This window comes from Salvelinus sp. IW2-2015, unplaced genomic scaffold (genome assembly GCF_002910315.2).
Source record: "Salvelinus sp. IW2-2015 unplaced genomic scaffold, ASM291031v2 Un_scaffold5780, whole genome shotgun sequence".
NCBI lineage: Eukaryota > Metazoa > Chordata > Actinopteri > Salmoniformes > Salmonidae > Salvelinus > Salvelinus sp. IW2-2015.
Genome location: NW_019947045.1, coordinates 16,655 through 37,130, shown reverse-complemented (window position 1 = coordinate 37,130; position 20,476 = coordinate 16,655). Strand labels below are relative to the sequence as shown.

At 39.3% G+C, this 20,476-nt stretch overlaps 1 non-coding gene across 1 annotated transcript; it reads left to right on the top strand.

Moving 5' to 3' along the window:
* The first annotated feature begins 10,349 nt into the window (after positions 1 to 10,349).
* On the top strand, positions 10,350 to 19,773 carry LOC112078510 (uncharacterized). Its single transcript, XR_011478715.1, has 3 exons — positions 10,350 to 10,555; positions 17,859 to 17,997; positions 19,729 to 19,773. It is a non-coding gene; the product is annotated as an uncharacterized protein (transcript).
* The last annotated feature ends 703 nt before the right edge of the window (positions 19,774 to 20,476 follow it).

The window sequence follows — 20,476 nt, the reverse complement described above, 5'->3', positions numbered from 1 at the left end:
CACTATTACGAGACATGTGGCCACTGACTAGTTTCACGCATGCAGCAATGTTGATGATGGCTACAGTGGCCAAACTTTATGCACAGCACTTGCTTGTCAAATGATGTCTACATGTTACTTTCGAATAGGGAAATGTCAAAGTAAAATTTCAGCATTAAAAACATGACATCTGAAGTGTTTCTGAATGTTTTCTCATTTTCCTCAGTAACGCAGTTGATTGGATTCTTTCTCTGACACCATGCTGATGTGGAGGATGATCAGTGCCACTTTGAAAATGAATGCTAAATTGGAATGTGAAAATTATAAACGTATTTATATTTTCAAATTAGTGGGCTTAATTTTTGCCACAATAAACTTAATTAAAATTTTAAACTGAAAATGGTTAATTGAAAAATGGAAATGGAAAGCGAAATGTTAATGAAAATGGGTAAATGATAAAAACAGAAAATGGAAGCAAGGTAATGATACACAGAAAATGGCAATGCAATGTCTAAGGGAAATGAAATGCCTGTTTTCATTTTCAACTGCCTAATTTAGATTTTAAAACATGTTTTAATGTATGCAAATTGCTTCCTGGAGGCATAACCAGGACAGCAACAAACACCACCATGCACCACCGTACAAACCTAGACATGTCGGGTCTCTCGCAATTGATTTTAGACTAGTGTATAACGGTTGAACCTGCGTGTTCTGTACACCAGAACAACACCTTAGCCTGCAAGCCAAAATTATAAATGCAACAATTTCAACGATTTTACTGAAGTTACAAGTTCATTAAGAAATTTAAATGAATTCATTAGGCCTAATCTATGGATTTCACATGACTGGCAGGGGCACAGCTATGGGTGGGCCTGGAAGGCATAGCCCACCACTTGGGAGCCAAGCCACCCACTGGGAGCCAGGCCCGTTTTTCCCCAAAAAAGGGCTTTATTACAAACAGAAATACTCCTCAGTTTCATCAGCTCTCCGGGTGTTCTGTCTCAGATGACCCAAAGGTGAAGAAGCCAGATGTGAGGTCCTTGGGCAACATGGGCTGTGTTGTGAGGGTGTTGGACGTACTGCCAAATTCTCTAAAACGACGTTGAGGCGCCTTAGATTAGAGAATTGAACATTCAATTCACTGGAAAAAGCTCTGGTGACATCTCCAATGCTGCTCCCTCAAAACTTGAGACATCTGTGGCATTGTGTTGTGTTACAAAACTGCACATTTTAGCGTGACCTTCATTGTACCCAGCACAAGGTGCACCTGTGTAATGATCATCCTGTTTAGTCAGCTTCTTGATATGCCACACCTTGGTGATGATTATCTTGGCAAAGGAGAAATGCTTGCTAAACAAGGATGTAAACCCATTTTACATTTTAACATTGTCGTATGGAAAATGTCTGGATCTTTTTTTTCTGCTCATTGTCGTTCTTTGCTATGCCGGATAAGTGATATACATGCTATTCTTATAAAATAATTTCTCTGTAATTAATATTACCTGATTAAGAATCAGATAAATGTAAAATACAGAAAGTAGGCACACGAAATAATGTTTATAGAGCTGTTATCTTCCGAATAAACTCTTAAAGACCTAGTAATCTTTTGCATCAGTCACTCAATATTTAATCCACCTTATCATCTCATCTGAAAGTTGTAAATTCTTGGTTATCTTCACGAACCCTGGCTAACAGGTTGAATCAGCAATACAAAATTGTGTTTTAATTATTTTATTTACTAATACCTAAATAATATCACACAGAATTACCATGTACACAGAAAAGATCATACATTGAATACTAATTGTCATAAAGAAAACGTCCCTAGCCGACGGAACATATTACGGCTGGTTACACAAAGAAAGGGATTGGGTTTGAGTGAAAGAGCGGGGAGACTGAAGTAACAAAGGAGAAGCCTATGCTATCGTAAATACAGTATTTTATTTGCATTCTAAATAACTGCCCATATGAAAAGGAAAATGCAATAAATATTACTCTGACTGCGCTTCGGTAGATTGTCGTAGATAGAAAGGCCGGGTTGTCCAGCATGGATCTCTTGTCCTTCTGAAAGAATGTCTAGTGGTAACTGGAGCTGTAGAATGGATACTCTGTCCGTCCTCTCCTATCCCAAGTTTACGTTGCTGCGCTAACTCAATCGGCTAGGAGTATCACTTCTTTAGTGAATAAGAGTTCAAGTTTACACCAAGTTGCCATACTTTAAGCTCATGCTATATTCTGTGATAGTCGAAATTCATCCTTAGCGTGTTGATCTCATCTTCACGTTGAAATTCAATGCTAATTTCGTTAGTTCTTGTCTTAGCCCTATTCAACGTGGACCGCCGTCCTCTCCTCCTTGAAACACAAGTTGGATTTTCATCAACGGCTTATATCGGGGTGAAGAGAAGGCGTGTTCATAGTTTACAACCATGTTGTTCACTTGGCGGGCTGAGTGAGCAGATTTCTCTATGACACGTTCTCTCTATATGTTTTTGACATATCACTCTTATGAATATCAAGCTCTGAGACATATCTGCTCTGAATGACATATCTGCTCTGATGACATATCGCTCTGATGACAATCAGCTCTTCATGACATATCAGCTCTGATGACATATCTGCTCTGATGACTATCTGCTCTGATGAATATTGCTCATGAGACATATCAGCTCTGCATGACATACACTCTGATGAATATCTGCTCTGATGACATATCTGCTCTGATGACATTCAGCTCTTATGACATATCTGCTCTGATGACATATCAGCTCTTCTGACATATCAGCTCTGTGAATATCTGCTCTATGCATATCAGCTCTGATGAATATCACTCTGATGACATATCTGCTCTATGACATATCAGCTCTGATGACATAGTAGCTCTTATGAATATCAGACTCTGTACATATCTGCTCTGTGACATATCAGCTCTATGACATTCAGCTCTGTGACATATCATGCTCTTGATGACATATCTCTCTGATGACATATCTGCTCGGATGACATATCTGCTCTGATGACATATCAGCTCTTATGACATATCAGCTCTGATGACATATCTGCTCTGATGACATATCTGCTCGATGACATATCTGCTCTTATGCATATCAGCTCTATGATCATATCGGCTCTTCATAAATATCTCTTTGACATATCTGTCTATGACATATCTGATCTATTGCTCAGCTGATACATACTGCTCTTGATGACATTCAGCTCTATGACATACTCTGATACTTCTGATGAATATCTGCTCGGATGACATATCGTCTTATACTACCAGCTTTAGACATATCTGCTTGATGACATATCTGTCTGATGACATATAGCTCTTATGACATATCTGCTCTGATGACATATCTCTCATGACATATCTGCTCTGATGACATACGCTCTTATTGACATATCTGCTCTGATGACTATATCTGCTCTATACATATCCAGCTCTTATGACATATCAGCTCTTATGACATATCTGCTCTGATGACAATCTGCTCTGATGACAATCACTCTTAGACATATCGCCGTCTGATGACATATCTGCTCTGATACATATCAGCTCTTATGACATATCTGCTCTGGTGACATATCTGCTTGATTAATATCAGCTCTTATGACATATCTGCTCTGGTGCATCTGCTCTGATGACATATCAGCTGACAGAACTGCATTTGTTTCTTCTATTTCCATTCACAAACAAACACTCCAACATAAAATTAAAATGTATGCTCAAAAGGGAACACCGATACGATATCTATTTAAACGATAGTGTGACATCTAGTATCGTCCAAGAGAATGACAGTTTTTGTCTGTTTCCATAATGTATTGAGCGGCCTATTTGTGTTCATTATTGAATGTATTTGCATATGTAATTTGCGAATACCAACCACTAATGTGTCTCTTTCTTACCCTTTGAATGGGCTACAAGGATGGACAGAGAGAAAAAAACATCAAAGGCTTTCTTAGAAAAAATCAAAGGTCTGTCTATAATACTGTGTGAGAAATGTCCTGAGGAGTTCTTCAACCTATAAACTGATTGCTCAGTTGGCCCGGGCGGCCAGCTCTTGAGAGTCTTTGGTCCAAACTTCTTCCATTAAGAATGATGGAGGCCATTGTGTTCTTGGGACTTCAATGTGCAGAAAATTTTGTACCCTTCCCCAACTGTGCCTCGACTCAATCCTGTCGTCTTGGAGCTCTACGGACAACTTACTTCGACTCGTGGCTTGGATTTTGCTCTGACATGCACTGTCACTGTGGACCTTATATTAGACAGGATGTGTGCCTTTCCAAATCATATCCAGCAATTGAATTTACCACAGAGTGGACTCCAATCAAGTTGTAGAAACATCTCAAGATGATCAATGGAAACAGTATGCACCTGAGCTCAATTTTGATCTCATACCAAAAAGTCTGAATTCTTATGTAAATAAAGGTTCTGTTTTTTATTTTTAATGAATTGAAAAAAATTCTAAAAACCTGTTTTTGCTTTGTCATTGGGTATTGCGTTGTAGATTGATGAGGGAAAATGTAATGTAACATGTGAAAAAAGTCAAGGTCTGAATACTTTCTGAAGGCACTGTTGTCTATCTCTTCCTAAGCATGGAATTGTTTGTGGTCAGTCCAAATTGTTAAAGGAGCAATCAGCAGTTGAAAAATATTTCTGAGGGATGGGGATGGAGAAATTAACCACCTAATCATAGACAGAGCTATTGATGACAGGACTGACCATCTAATGATATCAAATTATAGTTCTAACCAAGTTGAGGCTACAGTGTTTGTTTACATTTTCATTGTTTACCAACATCGGATAAAACAAGCTTTATGTTGGTTTTGATGGGTGTGACAGTTGAACTAAGCTCATGAGATTTAATAGTTAAGTTTTCAAGATCAATGAGTATATAAAATAAATGTATTTATACAAACATTGAGTAGGAGCTGCCGACTGCCCCTTAAGATTATTTTAAGAGCTGTTGGCTGAGCATACAAGTTGTGAAGATGTTCAACTGACGTATTTTGGACAGTGTTTTCTTTGTTAGTGTCCTTACCTACAACACCAAGGAATGTGTGTGTATCCCTGACCGATCTCCTTCCCTCCCTATACACCTCTGGATCACAAATTGAATAAACCACTTATATTATGATGTATTGGTATTGGATGTAGTTGCGTTGGTTTTTCTGTATGGCTTTAAAGCCTGGTTGGATCCAGAAAGATAGCTGCTCCTTGCTCTAATCCCAAAACCATGTCACTACACATCACAGTGCACCAAACCAATTTGCTGGCCCCCAGTATTCTACAATGCAACAAATAATGTTGTCCAGTATTAAAGGATGTACACCATGTTTTGATTAAACAGTTAAATAAACTGAACATTTAGTTAATTGTCATGTTTTTGTAATTGTAAAGTGTTTTTACATAGTTCCAAAGTCAAAACACATTTCCACCACAATTCAAGAATGACCACCACAATAACTAAATTTTAAGGGTTTGAACTTATGGAGAATGGAACAGTTAATACATTTTAATAAATCAGACCGTAGAGAACTCTCAAAATCATTGTTTATGTTGCTTCCCTTTGTTTTCATACTGCAGACTTCCAGCCAGACAGGAAATATACTCCATCATATTTGTTGTTATACCGTATCTAAGAGCCAGACTGTCTGCTCATTCATCTTACCACAATTAACTACTGAAACCTGCTGACACAGTGCTATCTAATTCTACATTATCATTCTACAGTGATCTATTCTACAGGTCTTTGTACTACTACTCACTATCTACAGTGCACTATCTCAGTTCATACAGTTATTCTATTCTACAGTGAATTGACTATCTACATCATTTTCTACAGTGATATCTCATGATCTCACGTGTATCTATTCTACATGATTATTCTCATGTATCTACAGTTATAAGGTTATGTATTCTTACATGACATACGTCATACATCTCATACATGTTCACGTTAAATTACAATTATATCTTATTCTTAGGCATATACGGATCTTCTACAGGATCATCTACGATCATAGTGCATAATTCTACAGTGCATCTATTCGCAGTATTCTATTCATCAATCTATTCGACAGTTTATCTAACAGTTGATTCTATTCTTACACAGTGTATCTATTCTACAGTGTATCAGCATTCTATTACAGCTCTACATCATCTATTCTACAGTGCATCATTTACTACAGATCATTCTACAATATCTACTACAGCATCTATTTCTACAGTTATCTATTCTAATGATCTAGCTCGTGTATGCTATTCTACATTGTGTATCTATTCTCAGTGGATCTATTCTTACAGCGTCAATCTATCTACTGTACATAGCTCTTATCTATCTACAGTGTATTCTCATATTCTACAGTTATCTATGTCTACAGTCATATCTATTCTACAGTTATCTATTTCTACAGTGCACCAGATCAGCTGAAAGTAAAGAGTGTTGCCGTGAGCGCTAAATCATCACTAACATTAATTCATCTAACAAGTAGGCTGTCGGCAAACCATCACAATATGTACAACCAAACGTGATATTCAGTTGATCCCAAACATCTCTTCACCATTCTAGTGCCTAGGGCTCGTTCCGGTCGTTGTAAAATTGCCTCCTCACATCCAATATTAAAACTGCTTGCTGCTTCAAGCGAGACGATGTAAAACTCATCATACCGCTGTATTTCTGCCTGCTTGAACGCGAATAGCTCCGATACACTTCAAACATGAAATTATCCGGGAACGACTAGAACGTCGCTCAAAGGATGCACACTACGAATAATTTCCTTTTAAAGAAATGTGCCCACACTTTGAGAGGTGTTTGCCACTTGCGAAACACCAGTAGACCTCTCGGCGAAAAAGTACAGTAATGTAAAACTCACATCAAATCAACACTGTAAGGTTGAATGAGTCTGTTGTGTCCTCACTTTATCTAATAATTTCCCTAAAGCCAAATGTCCCTTTTCATTGTTACCATGGTTAGCGTTCCTATTTGCTTCTGTAAGAACATTGCAATGTAAAGCCATTCCATTAAGCCAATTCCACGAGTGGCAAGGGCTTATCATTGTTTACTGTACCTTTAGAGAACTTTGAAATGAATGGCAGCTGAGACTAGATCTTACTGGTGTAACCGAGATGAGGACAAACACATTGAAACAAAAAACAGAGAAAGTGGCATCTGCGTTTAATTCAGGGGACCAGAATCAGCGTTGGCGTATGCGTTTTTAAAACTGCAATAGCCTACGAAGCTAAAACCTAAAGGGCAATTTACGTGCAAAACAGTTAACGGTATTCTTGTATATATACCGTACATGACAACCACCCACCATCACTTATCCCAAAGTCACGACCAAGATATTACCCTGATAGACCAGGTGACCATTAAGTCTCACTTCTAATCTCCCTGAAAAATTAACAGATTTCACAGATTTACTTCTGAAAAAAAGCAAGGCTCAGGAATGAAACCAGTGCCTTGGGGCGATGCTAAGGCTACAATTATTTCAACACTAAGCCCTAGGAAAACTGACTTGGAAGAAGACAAGAACACAAGAGGGGGAGAAGAGAGAGATGAGAGAGAAAACTAGAGATGGAGAGCTAGAACAGCCATGTTCATGATCATTGGTCCCATTATGATGTCTTTCCTGTTACCTTGGGAATTATCATTTTGCCAGATTGAATGTACTAATTTCTGCGCAGCGAGGGCGTTGTTTCTCTTCTCTTAAACATACAGTGCCTTCAGAAAGTATTTACCCCTTTTTAACGATTTCGTCGGGAGAAGGGGGAGAAGGAAGAGACCAAAGTGCAGCGTGTAGTTTTGCCATAATACTTAAAAATAAATACGAACACTAGAACCAAAAACAACCCAAAGCCCGACAAACGAACAGTTCTGCAAAGGTTTTTGCATGTCACAATACAGGACCTAAACAAAGGAAAAAAACATACCCCAAACACAGTCCCGGGAACAGTGGCTACATCACCGCAGTATTTGAGAACCAGAGACAACGATTCGACACGATCCATGCCTCGCCTTATATCAGCAGTGAAACTGTATTCTGCAGAAAAAATCCCAATGTCAACTGCTACGAGGGAGAACCATACCAGAGATGAACCCCAACACACATAAGTGTAGAAAATACAAAAACATAGGAAAAGCAAAACATTCAAGAACACTGCCGCAAGTCATTAGAGGTTTTAACTACCCCACCCCCCCAACTCACGTCAACACTTTACCGACATTCCCGTACTGACCAAACCAAAAAATATAGAGACAATAACAAAACAGATAAGACATACTTTACACTCAAAGCACAAGTCTGTTATCATGCGGCATAAATGTCTGTACCACTAGTCCATCATCACATGTGCTGTGCGGTACAAACTCTTAGTCATGACAATTGTCCCTAATATGACAGGTCGTCTACGCGAGCCAACCTTCATTATTCATTTTTTCACCCCCCCATTCCGCCTAACAGTCCCTCAGACCCAAAATTGTGGACATACCCCCCTCTCTTGTCAAACATAATTATAGGGTGCCCCTAGTTGCGACTTAGGGGAAAACTCCCGGTCTCGTGCCCGGGTTTGAATCGAGGTTTTTAAATTCACAGGCGCGATTGGAAAACTACAGTAATTGTATGTGTGGCAGTACAAGATAAGGGTGCGGCTTCAATCAGTCCCAGTTCCCACTGCTGCCCGCCTCCTCCCTCACATCTCTTACAGCCTTCACATTCGATTGAGGAAGGACTATGACATACCCTTAAGTTCAGATTTGATATTAAATATATTACAATTAAAATATTAAAATGACATAAACATCCTGATATACTGACACACAGATGTGAGTCCATGCCAGCCAAACTTTATGTGAGGCTAGTGTTTCTGCTCAAGCAGGATTGTTTACTTGCCATAAACCAACATGGATGCAAACACTGCTACTGTAGAACGGCATAATGATGCGTTTACTCGATGGACTTCAAGACAAGTCAGATGCTTTCCCTCCACATTGCAAGTCACTGAGTTCTGCCTTTCTCATATTTTTCTAGATGATACATTATAATGCGTATGTAATCAAATTTTCATATTTAAAGACAATATCTCCCCGTACATTTGACATTGTGACTCTAAATATGTTTCATTAGTGATGGTGTTATTGGGTCAGTTTAGCGCTTTTCAGTCAGTGACACCACATTGCAAGTGACAATACCGTATCTTTTGTAGACCCACAACTAAGACATAAACAGCATGTGTAAAGGAAACAGTCTCTCAACAAATACTGTGCGGCGATGCAATTCCCACTGCTGAGTTCAACTCATAGGTTGTCAGATGCTACTGCTATCTCTTTACTGACCAAAACAAACCACTTCTGATCCTAATCTTAATCCATGTTTATATATCCACAGTGAATCCTACATTCACCATGTTGGAATCCCGGCACAGGACACCTGCTTCGATCAAAACCAGCTTCAATTCACAAAGACGCTTCTGTAATTCAACGTCCTACACCTACCATTTACCCAAATGCGGTCATCATTCCACAAAAAGTTTTAAATTAAAGGAAAGCAATGTTGGACCGAGTCTCCCAACCCGTTCTTTATAACAATTGATTTTTGTGTATAATTAGAAAATGACCCGTTGTATTTACTGGAATCAAGCCGCAAACCGATCACTTTCTTAGCAGACCTGCTTTGTTGCAGGCACAAAAGAAAATGAACAATGACTTATGTGCATGCATTTACATGGTAGTTACACCAGAAGACTAGTTAGTTATTCCGCATTGGAACTGTATCGAAAGCATGACATCCAGTGCTATAACAAGCGGTGTGGACATGATCTGCATCATTCAAACAGTCGAGAAAAAATTAAGCAAACACTCATCTATTTGAGAAAATTCATGAGAACAACCTTTGTTGGACAGATATATATACACTTAAACTTATATATGGTGATACACCTCAACTTGATCATGTATCAACCATCAACGTATTATATGTTATACACCTCCAACTTTATATATGGTAAGTTTCACTACCTCTCCAGACTGTGACATAAATGATGTTATAACCCCTCAATCTCTATAGATTACCGCTTATAGATACTTGATAAGTTATACCTATCTCAAGCTTGTTATATTCATCGATGAGAAATCTTCTACACTATACCGTCAACTTAGATATGATATACCACCTCAACTAGTATCAGATATCCAATACTACTCTCTCTAATAATCTCTCTCTCCTCTACAATGGTTTACTTTACTGCACTTTTGGGAAAGGCAACAGCAAGTCTGTCACTGCAGCGCAATGTGACAGACCCCTCTCTTGTCAAACATATTTAGTAGGAGGGGCGGCGGTGGCGGCTTCATCCAGGTCCCAGTCCCACTGCTGCCGCCTCCTCCGCTCACATCTCTTACAGCCTTCACACTTCAGTGAGGAAGACTATGGAGGACGATCAGTGATGTTTGATATTTTTATGAATTAAAATACATCCGGAGTTCAGCGGGTCTATGCCAGACACTTCTATTGAACGCAATGATGGGTCCATGGAATGCTCTCCTCTACATTGCAGTCACTGTCTGCCTATTGCAAGGTAAGAAGTAATGCATGTATTTTAATTGTATTGTTATGTGCGTCCTAAATGTTCATTAGATGTGTTATTGGTGTTCAGTGCTGCTTTCAAATCAAGTTGTTGGACAACGTCAGTTGTGCACATGTACATACATACAGTGAATACATTTTGACAGTTACTGTGCTGAACATACTGTATCACTCCATGTTTTCAATGCATGTATCCTAGCAACCACTGTCTGATCCTAATCTATCCATGTATTACTACTGTCTTTTCACATGTTGAATCCCAGGACTGCTTCAACAGGCTTGATTCAGGCTGCTACTCAAAATCTGACATAAAAAGTTTTAAATTAATAAATCATATGACAGCTTATAAATAGATTATAATTAGATGCTGTATTTACATCAGCAACATCACAATGCAGATGGCTTTTGCAGGCACAAAGAGAATGAACAATGACTTATGTGCCATGCATTTACATGTAGTTACGACCAGTAAGCCTAGTTAGTTATTCCGCATTGGAACTGTGATGAAAGCATRCACTCCATATAACAAGGTGTGGACATGATCTGCATATTCAAGACAGTGAGAAATAAATTAAGCAACAATCTATTGTGAGAAAATTATGAGAAACAACCTTTGTTTGGACAGATATGATATACACTTAAACTTATATATGGTATACACCTCAACTTAGATATGGTATACACCTCAACTTATATATGGTATACACCTCAACTTATATATGGTATACACCTCAACTTAGATATGGTATCACCTCAAGCTTAGATATATATATACCTCAACTTTATATATGGTATACACCTCAACTTATATATGGTATACACCTCAACTTATATATGGTATACACCTAACTTATATATGGTATCACCTCAACTTAATATATGGTATACATACACTCAAACTTATATATGGTATACTACCTTATCAACTTAGATATGATATACACCTCAACTTAGATATGATAATACACCTCACTTAGATATGATATACACCTCAACTTAGATATAAGATATACTACTCAACTTAGATATAAATATATACCTCAACTTAATAATCACACATAATAATAAGGAGATTAAGACCAATGACAATTTTAAGTCATAGGTCATAGGTCAATGAAATGGTCATTGTGACAAATATCGGTATTGGCAAAGCATCATATTAATTTGCTTTCCAAGGTGATGTTTCCCATTGAGTGCTGCATTGTCATGGATGGTCACACTCCATGTGGCTTGTAGCTCTTGTTTAAGACAAAGCTGTCACAAGATGTCATGACATTACATCCTGAGTAACAGTATTACCCACTCCCCTTCCTGCCTATGCTTACTCTGAAAGCATATATACTCTGTCTTTCCTTGTTCATGTTTGTTTATCAGTCATATATACAGTGCATTCGGAAAGTATTCAGACCCTTGACTTTTTCTACATTTTGTTACATTACAGCCTTATTCTAAAATTGATTAAATTGTTGTTTTTTTTCTCATGAATCTACACACAATACCCCATAATGACAAAGCAAAAAGGTTTTTAGAATTAAATATAACATTTACTAACTATTAAGACCCTTTACTCAATACTTTGTTGAAGCACCTTCGGCAGCGATTACAGCCTCAAGTCTTCTTGGGTAAGCTTGGCACACCTGTATTTGGGGATTTTCTCCCATTCTTCTCTGCAGATCCCCCTCAAGCTCTGTCAGGTTGGATGAGGCACATTGCTGCACAGCTATTTTTAGGTCTCTCCAGAGATGTTTGATCGGTTCAAGGTCCGGACTCTAGCTGGGCCACTTTGAAAGACATTCAAAGACTTGTGTAGAGGCGCTGAAAAACAACCCCACAGCATGATGCTGCCACCACCATGCTTCACCGTAGGGATGGTGATGGTGGAGTGCTGCAGAGATGGTTGTACTTCTGGAAGGTTCTCCCATCTCCACAGAGGAACTCTGGAGCTCTGTCAAACCATCTGCTACTTGGTCACCTCTCTGATCAAGGGCCCTTATCCCCCGATTGCTCAGTTTGGCCGGGCGGCCAACTCTAGGAAGAGTCTTGGTGGTTCCAAACTTCTTCCATTTAAGAATGATGGAGGCCACTGTGTTCTTGTTGACCTTCAATGCTGCCGATCTGTGCCTCGACACAATCCTGTCTCGGAGCTCTACAGACAATTCCTTCGACCTCATGGCTTGGTTTTTGCTCTGACATGCACAGTCAACTGTGGGACCTTATATAGACAGGTGTGGGCCTTTCCAAATCATGTCCATTCAATTGAATTTACCACAGGTGAACTCCAATCAAGTTATAAAAAGCATATAAAGGATGATCAATGGAAACAGGATGCACCTGAGCTTAATTTAGAGTTTCATAGCAAAGGATCGGAATACTTATGTAAATAAGGTATTTCTGTTTTTTATTTTTAATACTTTAGCAAAAATGTCTAAAAACCTGATTTGTCATTATCGGGTATTGTGCGCAGATTGAAGAGGGAAAAACATTATTTAATACATTTCTGAATACGGCTGTAACGTAACAAAATGTGRAAAAAGGGAAGGGGTCTGAATACATTCCGAATGCATTTTATACATGGAGTACACAGTGCAATGAAATGCTTACTTGCAGGTCCACATCTCGTCAGGTTCACCTCTCGTCAGGTTCACCTCTCATCAGGTTCACCTCTCAACAGGTTCACCTCTCAACAGGTTCACCTCTCGTCAGGTCCACCTCTCGTCAGGTTCACATCTCGTCAGGTTCACATCTCGTCAGGTTCACATCTCGTCAGGTTCACCTCTCATCAGGTTCACCTCTCAACAGGGTCATCTCTCGTCAGGTTCACCTCTCGTCAGGTTAGGATCCACCTCTCTCAGGTCACCTGCTCGTCAGGTTTCACCTCTTCGCAGGTTCACCTCTCTCAGTCAGGTTCACCTCTCGTCAGGTTCACACCTCGTCAGGTTCACATCCTCGTCAGGTTCACCTCTTCGTCAGGTTCTCCTCTCAACAGGGTCACCTCTCCACATGTTTCACCTCTCGTCAGGTTCACATCTCGTCAGGTTCACATCTCGTCAGGTTCACCTCTCGTCAGGTTCACCTCTCGTCAGGTTCACCTCTCGTCAGGTTCACCTCTCAAGGTTTCACCTCTCAACTCGTCAGGTTCACGCTCGTCATCAGGTTCTCACATCATCGTCAGGTCCACCACATTCTCGTCAGGTTCACCTCTCGTCAGGTTCACCTCTCGTCAGGTCCACATCTCGTCAGGTTCACCTCTCGGTCAGGTCCACATCTCGTCAGGCTTCACCTCTCGTCAGGTTTCACTCCTCGTAAGGTTCACTCTCTCGTCAGGTCCCCTACATCCTCCCGTCAGGTTCACCTCTCGTCAGGTCCACATCTCGTCAGGTTCACCTCTCGTCAGGTTCACCCTCTCGTCAGGTTCACCTCTCGTCAGGTTCACCTCTCGTCAGGTTCACATCTTCGTCAGGTTCACCTCTCGTCAGGTCAACTGCCGTCAGGTTCACCTCTCTTCGTTCTATGTCACACTCGTCAGGTCACCTCGTGGTACCTCTCGTATCGAGGTCTCACCATGAATACCCTCGGTTCCTAGGTTCCCTACTGCTCAGTCACCTCTCAGATCACGTCCAGCAATACATGAGTTCGTATACATGTCGTTCAGCATGTAGATGAAATCACAGGCAGAGATGGAGGAGGTAATAAAAATGTAATGTCTGCGTCCATTTAGTAAGACCTCCGCTCTGGAGTCTCCAGTCTATTGCAATACCTAATTGAATTCTCGAGGGAGAGAGAGATCGAGAGATTAAGAGTGAGATGTAGAGATGGAGAGGGGGGGAAGAGATATAGTCTTGGCCAGCTCTCTGCTTTATCTATCTAACTGACATTGGTGGGTCTCCTAGATTTAATCAAGAAGTACAGGAGATGCTTTGTCTCCGTCCTCTGCTCCCCAGCCTCCCTTCCTATTGGAAAACATCAGAAAGCTACTTTGTATTTCCCGTCAGTAATATTACTAATGTACCCTGATGAATGACTGATACATCTTTACACAATAACACAGTGATGTTATCCCACTGATGGTAACACTGAAATGTGATTATGAAGAGGGCCCGCGATCCAGAGGGGAATCAGACCGGAGACAAAGAACAAGCTTTTATCTGATCTTCCAGTTTGAAAGCCTCTGTATGCGACCTGGGTAACTGATGAGGGACTAGATGTTTTCTTACAGAACTTAGAAACAATTTCAAAATAGACAGTGAACCCTTGAGCTCTCCGAGCAACCAAATCAGTGGAGTAAAGTGCTTTCCCAGAGGTGGTTCTGGGTAATTAGGTTTTGGCTATCAGAAAAGTAAGTAGCCATCCGACGTCTGAAGCGCCTTAAAATAGAGTAAGACCTTTTCAGAGAATTTAAGAGGAGGACTCTGAATGAACTGAATACACTGTGTTGTTATGGTCCATGCGCAGCCGGGAGAAAACACCTGTGATCTCATTGGACAATTTTAGGTAGTTTCAAAACGTTTTTTTTCTGTACTGAACACAACCATGGACATTTATTCCAATGACTGGTACTGTAGAAGGGCTTAGTAAGACATTAGAGATACTGAGGTACTGAGAGTTATAGGGTGTCAGTATGCTTCTAGCTGAATCTAGCTGGAGAACGTTTGATGAGCCTCTTGGATCAATAAGCAAGCATCCAAATGAGCTGGACCGGCTGTCCACCAGGTGGTTTATAGTCTCTCTCAATCTCTCTCTCTCTCTCTCTGCTCTCATTCTCTTGCTCTCAGCTGCTTTATTGGCATGAAAAACGTAATATTGTATATAATATACATTGTAATAAAAATAGTAAGAATAAAGAATAATAATATAAAATGGTAGTAAATAATAATACAAAACAATTCTAAAAATAACAACAATAAAATGGTAACAGTCAATAGTAGAAATAATACATAGAAAAGGCTAAACATGGAAAATTAAACTATAACTAACTTAGAACTAACTGTCATTGTCACGCCCTGACTTTAGTTATATTTGTTTTCTTTATTTTTTGGTTAGGTCAGGGTGTGACAAGGGTGGTTTGTTTGTTTTTGTATTGTCTAGGGGTTTTTGACTTGTCTAGGGGTTTTGTCTATCTATGGGGATTTGGTAGGTCTAGGGGATTGTAGGTTTATGGTGGCCTGAATTGGTTCCCAATCAGAGACACCTGTTTCTCGTTGTCTCTGATTGGGGAGCCTATTTGGGTTGCCATTTTCCATGTTGGTTTTGTGGGTAGTTGTTTTTCTGTTTTGTGTTGCTGCATCTTACAGGACTGTTTCGTTTTCGTTTCACGCTCTTTGTTATTTTGTTTAGTGTTTCTGTTCTAATAAAAATAACATGAACACTTGCCACGCTGTGCTTTGGTCCGATGGCTACTCTTCATCCGAAGACGAATATCGTGACAGTCATTGTAAGGATCTGCGTGTAGCTGGTGCAGAGGAGTCAGGCGCAGGACAGCAGAGAAGAGTAACACAAGGAACTTTTCTCAAAATATCTAAATACATGATGTAACACCAGGCCCACAAACGGACCAAACAAATAAACAAACATGCACAAAAACCATGGGGAAAACAGAGGTTTAATAAATGAACATATAATTGTGGAATTGAAACCAGGTTTGTAAAACAAAGACAAAACAAATGGAAAGAAAAAGTGGACCGGCGATGGCTAGAATGCCGGTGACGTCGACCGCCGAACGCCGCCCGAACAAGGAAGAGGGACCGACTTTGGCGGAAGTCGTGACAGTCATCCTCGCCATTACATCAGTACTGCAACTACCATCATCATTACTACTACTACTACCACCACCATCATTAAACTGCTATCATTACCATCACCCCTACTACCCATAACACTACTATTTGGAATAATAATCACAACAATAATAATAAAAGTAATAACAATAATACCACTAATAATAATAATAATAGTAATAACAATAAAACTAATAATGAGTAAGTTACTGTTTACTATGCAGATGTTATTATTCAGTGTCCCTCAAGCAAATACATATTTGTTTATTTGAATTCTTTCTTTAGAAGGTGTGCTGGTGTCCGTTTGGTTGGTTTGGTCCAACACCAGCTGACTGAGAGGGCTCGTTTCTGGGCCCAGTTCTTGGGTTTGAAGTGCTTTAAATTGGAGACTTGAATTTGGACTTTAATTTAGGTGTAGCCAAAATGTGTATGATCTTCAGATATTTTTCTGCATGTAGGGCTTCAATTGGATGTTTGTCCCACATTTTAAAGTCCAGTTTATTGAGTGGCCCCCAAACCTCACTTCCATAAAGAGCTATTGGTAGCATTAGGCTGTCAAATATTTTGGTCCAAATTCTAATTGGGATGTTGATTTTTTTATAATAAAATCTTTATTGCATACATGCTTTTTCTTTGAGTGCATTCATTGCCATATTAAAATTTCCCATATAAAAAATGTTGCTCTCATTCTCTCTCTCTCATGCTCTCTCTCTCGTGCTTTCTCGTTCTCATTCTCACTCTCTCATTCTCTCTCTCTCGTGCTTTCTCGTTCTCATTCTCACTCTCTCATTCTCTTTCTCATTCTCACTTCTCCATTCTCTCTCTCATTCTCTCTCTCTCATTCTCTCACTATATTGGAGATTAAGCGAAAAAGTGTATGGTCCATCTGCTGATCTAGTTTACAGCATTATCTAATTTTGCTGCTCTAGTTTACAGCATTATATCATCTGCTGCTCTAGTTTACAACTTTATCTAATTTTTCTGCTCTAGTTTACAGCATTATCTCATTTGCTGCTCTAGTTTACAGCATTATCTCATTTGCTGATCTAGTTTACAACTTTATCTCATTTTGCTGCTCTAGTTTACAGCTTTATCTCATTTGCTGCTCTAGTTTACAGCATTATATCATCTGCTGAACTAGTTTACAACTTTATCTCATTTTTCTGCTCTAGTTTACAGCATTATCTCATTTTGCTGCTCTAGTTTACAGCTTTATCTCATTTTGCTGCTCTAGTTTACAGCTTTATCTCATTTGCTGCTCTAGTTTATAGCGTTATCTAATTTTGTTGCTCTAGTTCACAGCATTATCTTATTTTGCTTTGGGTCATGTATGTATGTGAAAGGAATTAGTAAAAAAAGCATGACCATGTTTTACCCCACTGTGGTTAACAAGACATGTTATTGTACAACAGGGACTACAATACACATCTTTGTAAAGTCTATCGATCTTCAGAGAAGACCAAGCACATTTTAAAACAGAGGCTCAAATGTCTACCTCTGTTGTGCTTTTTCCCCTGGCAGTGTCCCTCCAAGGGGAGCCCCAGCGGAGGCTGTACAAGGATCTTATGGCCAACTACAACCCACTAGAAGGCCAGTGTTCAATGACACCCACTCCCTCACTGTCAACTTCAGCTTTAGTTTGATGCAGATCATGGACGTGGTGAGTTACTGTGGTACGCAAGTTACAGAGCTGACATTTTTGTGCTAGCCCAACACTAACAAACCTGATTCAACTCAAATCAAGGGTGATTAGTTGTTTTGTATTATCAGATGTGTTAGCCCTGGGCTGGAACAAAAAATGTTGATGATGATACAAACTGACATGTTCATCTATCTCTCTCTGATGTTACAAACTGATTGTTCATCTATCTCTCTCTGATGTTACAAACTGACATGTTCATCTATCTCTCTCTGATGACACAAACTGACATGTTCATCTTCTCTCTCTGATGTTACAAACTGACATGTCATCTATCTCTCTGATGATACAAACTGACATGTTCATCTATCTCTCTGATGTTACAAACTGACATGTTCATCTATCTCTCTCTGATGATACAAACTGACATGTTCATCTATCTCTCTCTGATGTTACAAACTGACATGTTCATCTATCTCTCTCTGATGATACAAACTGACATGTTCATCTATCTCTCTTGATGATCAAACTGACATGTTCATCTATCTCTCTCTGATGATACAAACTGACATGTTCATCTATCTCCTCTGATGATACAAACTGACATGTTCATCTATCTCTCTCTGATGTTACAAACTGACATGTTCATCTATCTCTCTGATGATAAACTGAACTGTTCATCTATCTCTCTGATGTTCAAACTGACATGTTCATCTATCTCTCTCTGATGATACAAACTGACATGTTCATCTATCTCTCTCTGATGTTACAAACTGACATGTTCACTATCTCTCTCTGATGTTACAAACTGACATGTTCATCTATCTCTCTCTGATGTTACAAACTGACATGTTCATCTATCTCTCTGATGTACAAACTGACATGTTCATCTATCTCTCTGATGATACAAACTGACATTTCATCTATCTCTCTTGAACTACATGTTATCTATCTCTCTCGATTACAAACTGACATGTTCATCTATTCTCTCTGATGTTACAAACTGACATGTTCATCTATCTTCTCTGATGTACAAACTGACATGTTCATCTATCTCTCTCTGATGATAACAAACTGACATGTTCATCTATCTCTCTCTGATGATACAAACTGACATGTTCTCTATCTCTCTCTGATGATACAAACTGACATGTTCATCTATCTCTCTCTGATGTTACAAACTGACATGTTCATCTATCTCTCTCTGATGTTACAAACTGACATGTTCATCTATCTCTCTCTGATGTTATAAACTGACATGTTCATCTATCTCTCTCTGATGATACAAACTGACATGTTCATCTATCTCTCTGATGTTACAAACTGACATGTTCATCTATCTCTCTCTGATGTTAAAAACTGACATGTTCATCTATCTCTCTGATGTTCAAAACTGACATGTTCATCTATCTCTCTGATGATACAAACTGACATGTTCATCTATCTCTCTCTGATGATACAAACTGACATGTTCATCTATCTCTCTGATGATACAAACTGACATGTTCATCTATCTCTCTCTGATGATACAAACTGACATGTCATCTATCTCTCTGAGGATACAAACTGACATGTTCATCTATCTCTCTGATGATACAAACTGACATGTTCATCTATCTCTCTCTGAGATACAAACTGACATGTTCATCTATCTCTCTATCATGTTACAAACTGACTTTACAAACTGACATGTTCATCTATCTCTCTCTGATGATACAAACTGACATGTTCATCTATCTCTCAATGCAACAGGATGAGAAGAACCAGGTTTTAACAACCAACATATGGCTGCAGCTGGTAAGACATTTTTCCATTTGCCTGTTTTAACACGTTTAATTTAGACTATATACTATACTGCACTATACTATACTGTATTGTACTGTACTGTACAAAACACTAGACTACACTACACTACACTATACAATATTATACCATACTGCAGTACACTACACCTCCATCTATCTTGCAAATTGGTCAACTCAGGAACAATAACTAAGCTACTCAGTCACACAGAACTGAATGACGTTTATGTTTGATGACAGTAAGCCCTCTCCCGCTCTCGCCTCATCAGCAAACTGTAAGAATGTTGTGTTGGCTGTTTTAAATCACCTTAACGAATGGACAACCTCCAGACAGTCAGTCCTTCATAGAGCCACTCCATAGACCTTATAGATAGATTTGACCTTACTCCAGAAATAGGCTATTATAGTATCCCTCTGATAACTATCCATTGTCTGTGGCTCAACCCACTGGTGGGGAAGACAAAGTTACATTAACACAATGAAATCTATACAAACCAACATCCATCTCTAAACTCATGGGGCGGCAGTGTAGCCTAGTGGTTTGAGCATTGGACTAATAACCGAAAGGTTGCAAGTTCGCATCCCTGATCTGACAAGGTACAAATCTGTCGTTCTGCCCCTGAACAAGGCAGTTAACCCACTGTTCCTAGGCCGTCATTGAAAATAAGAATTTGTCATTAACTGACTTGCCGAGTTAA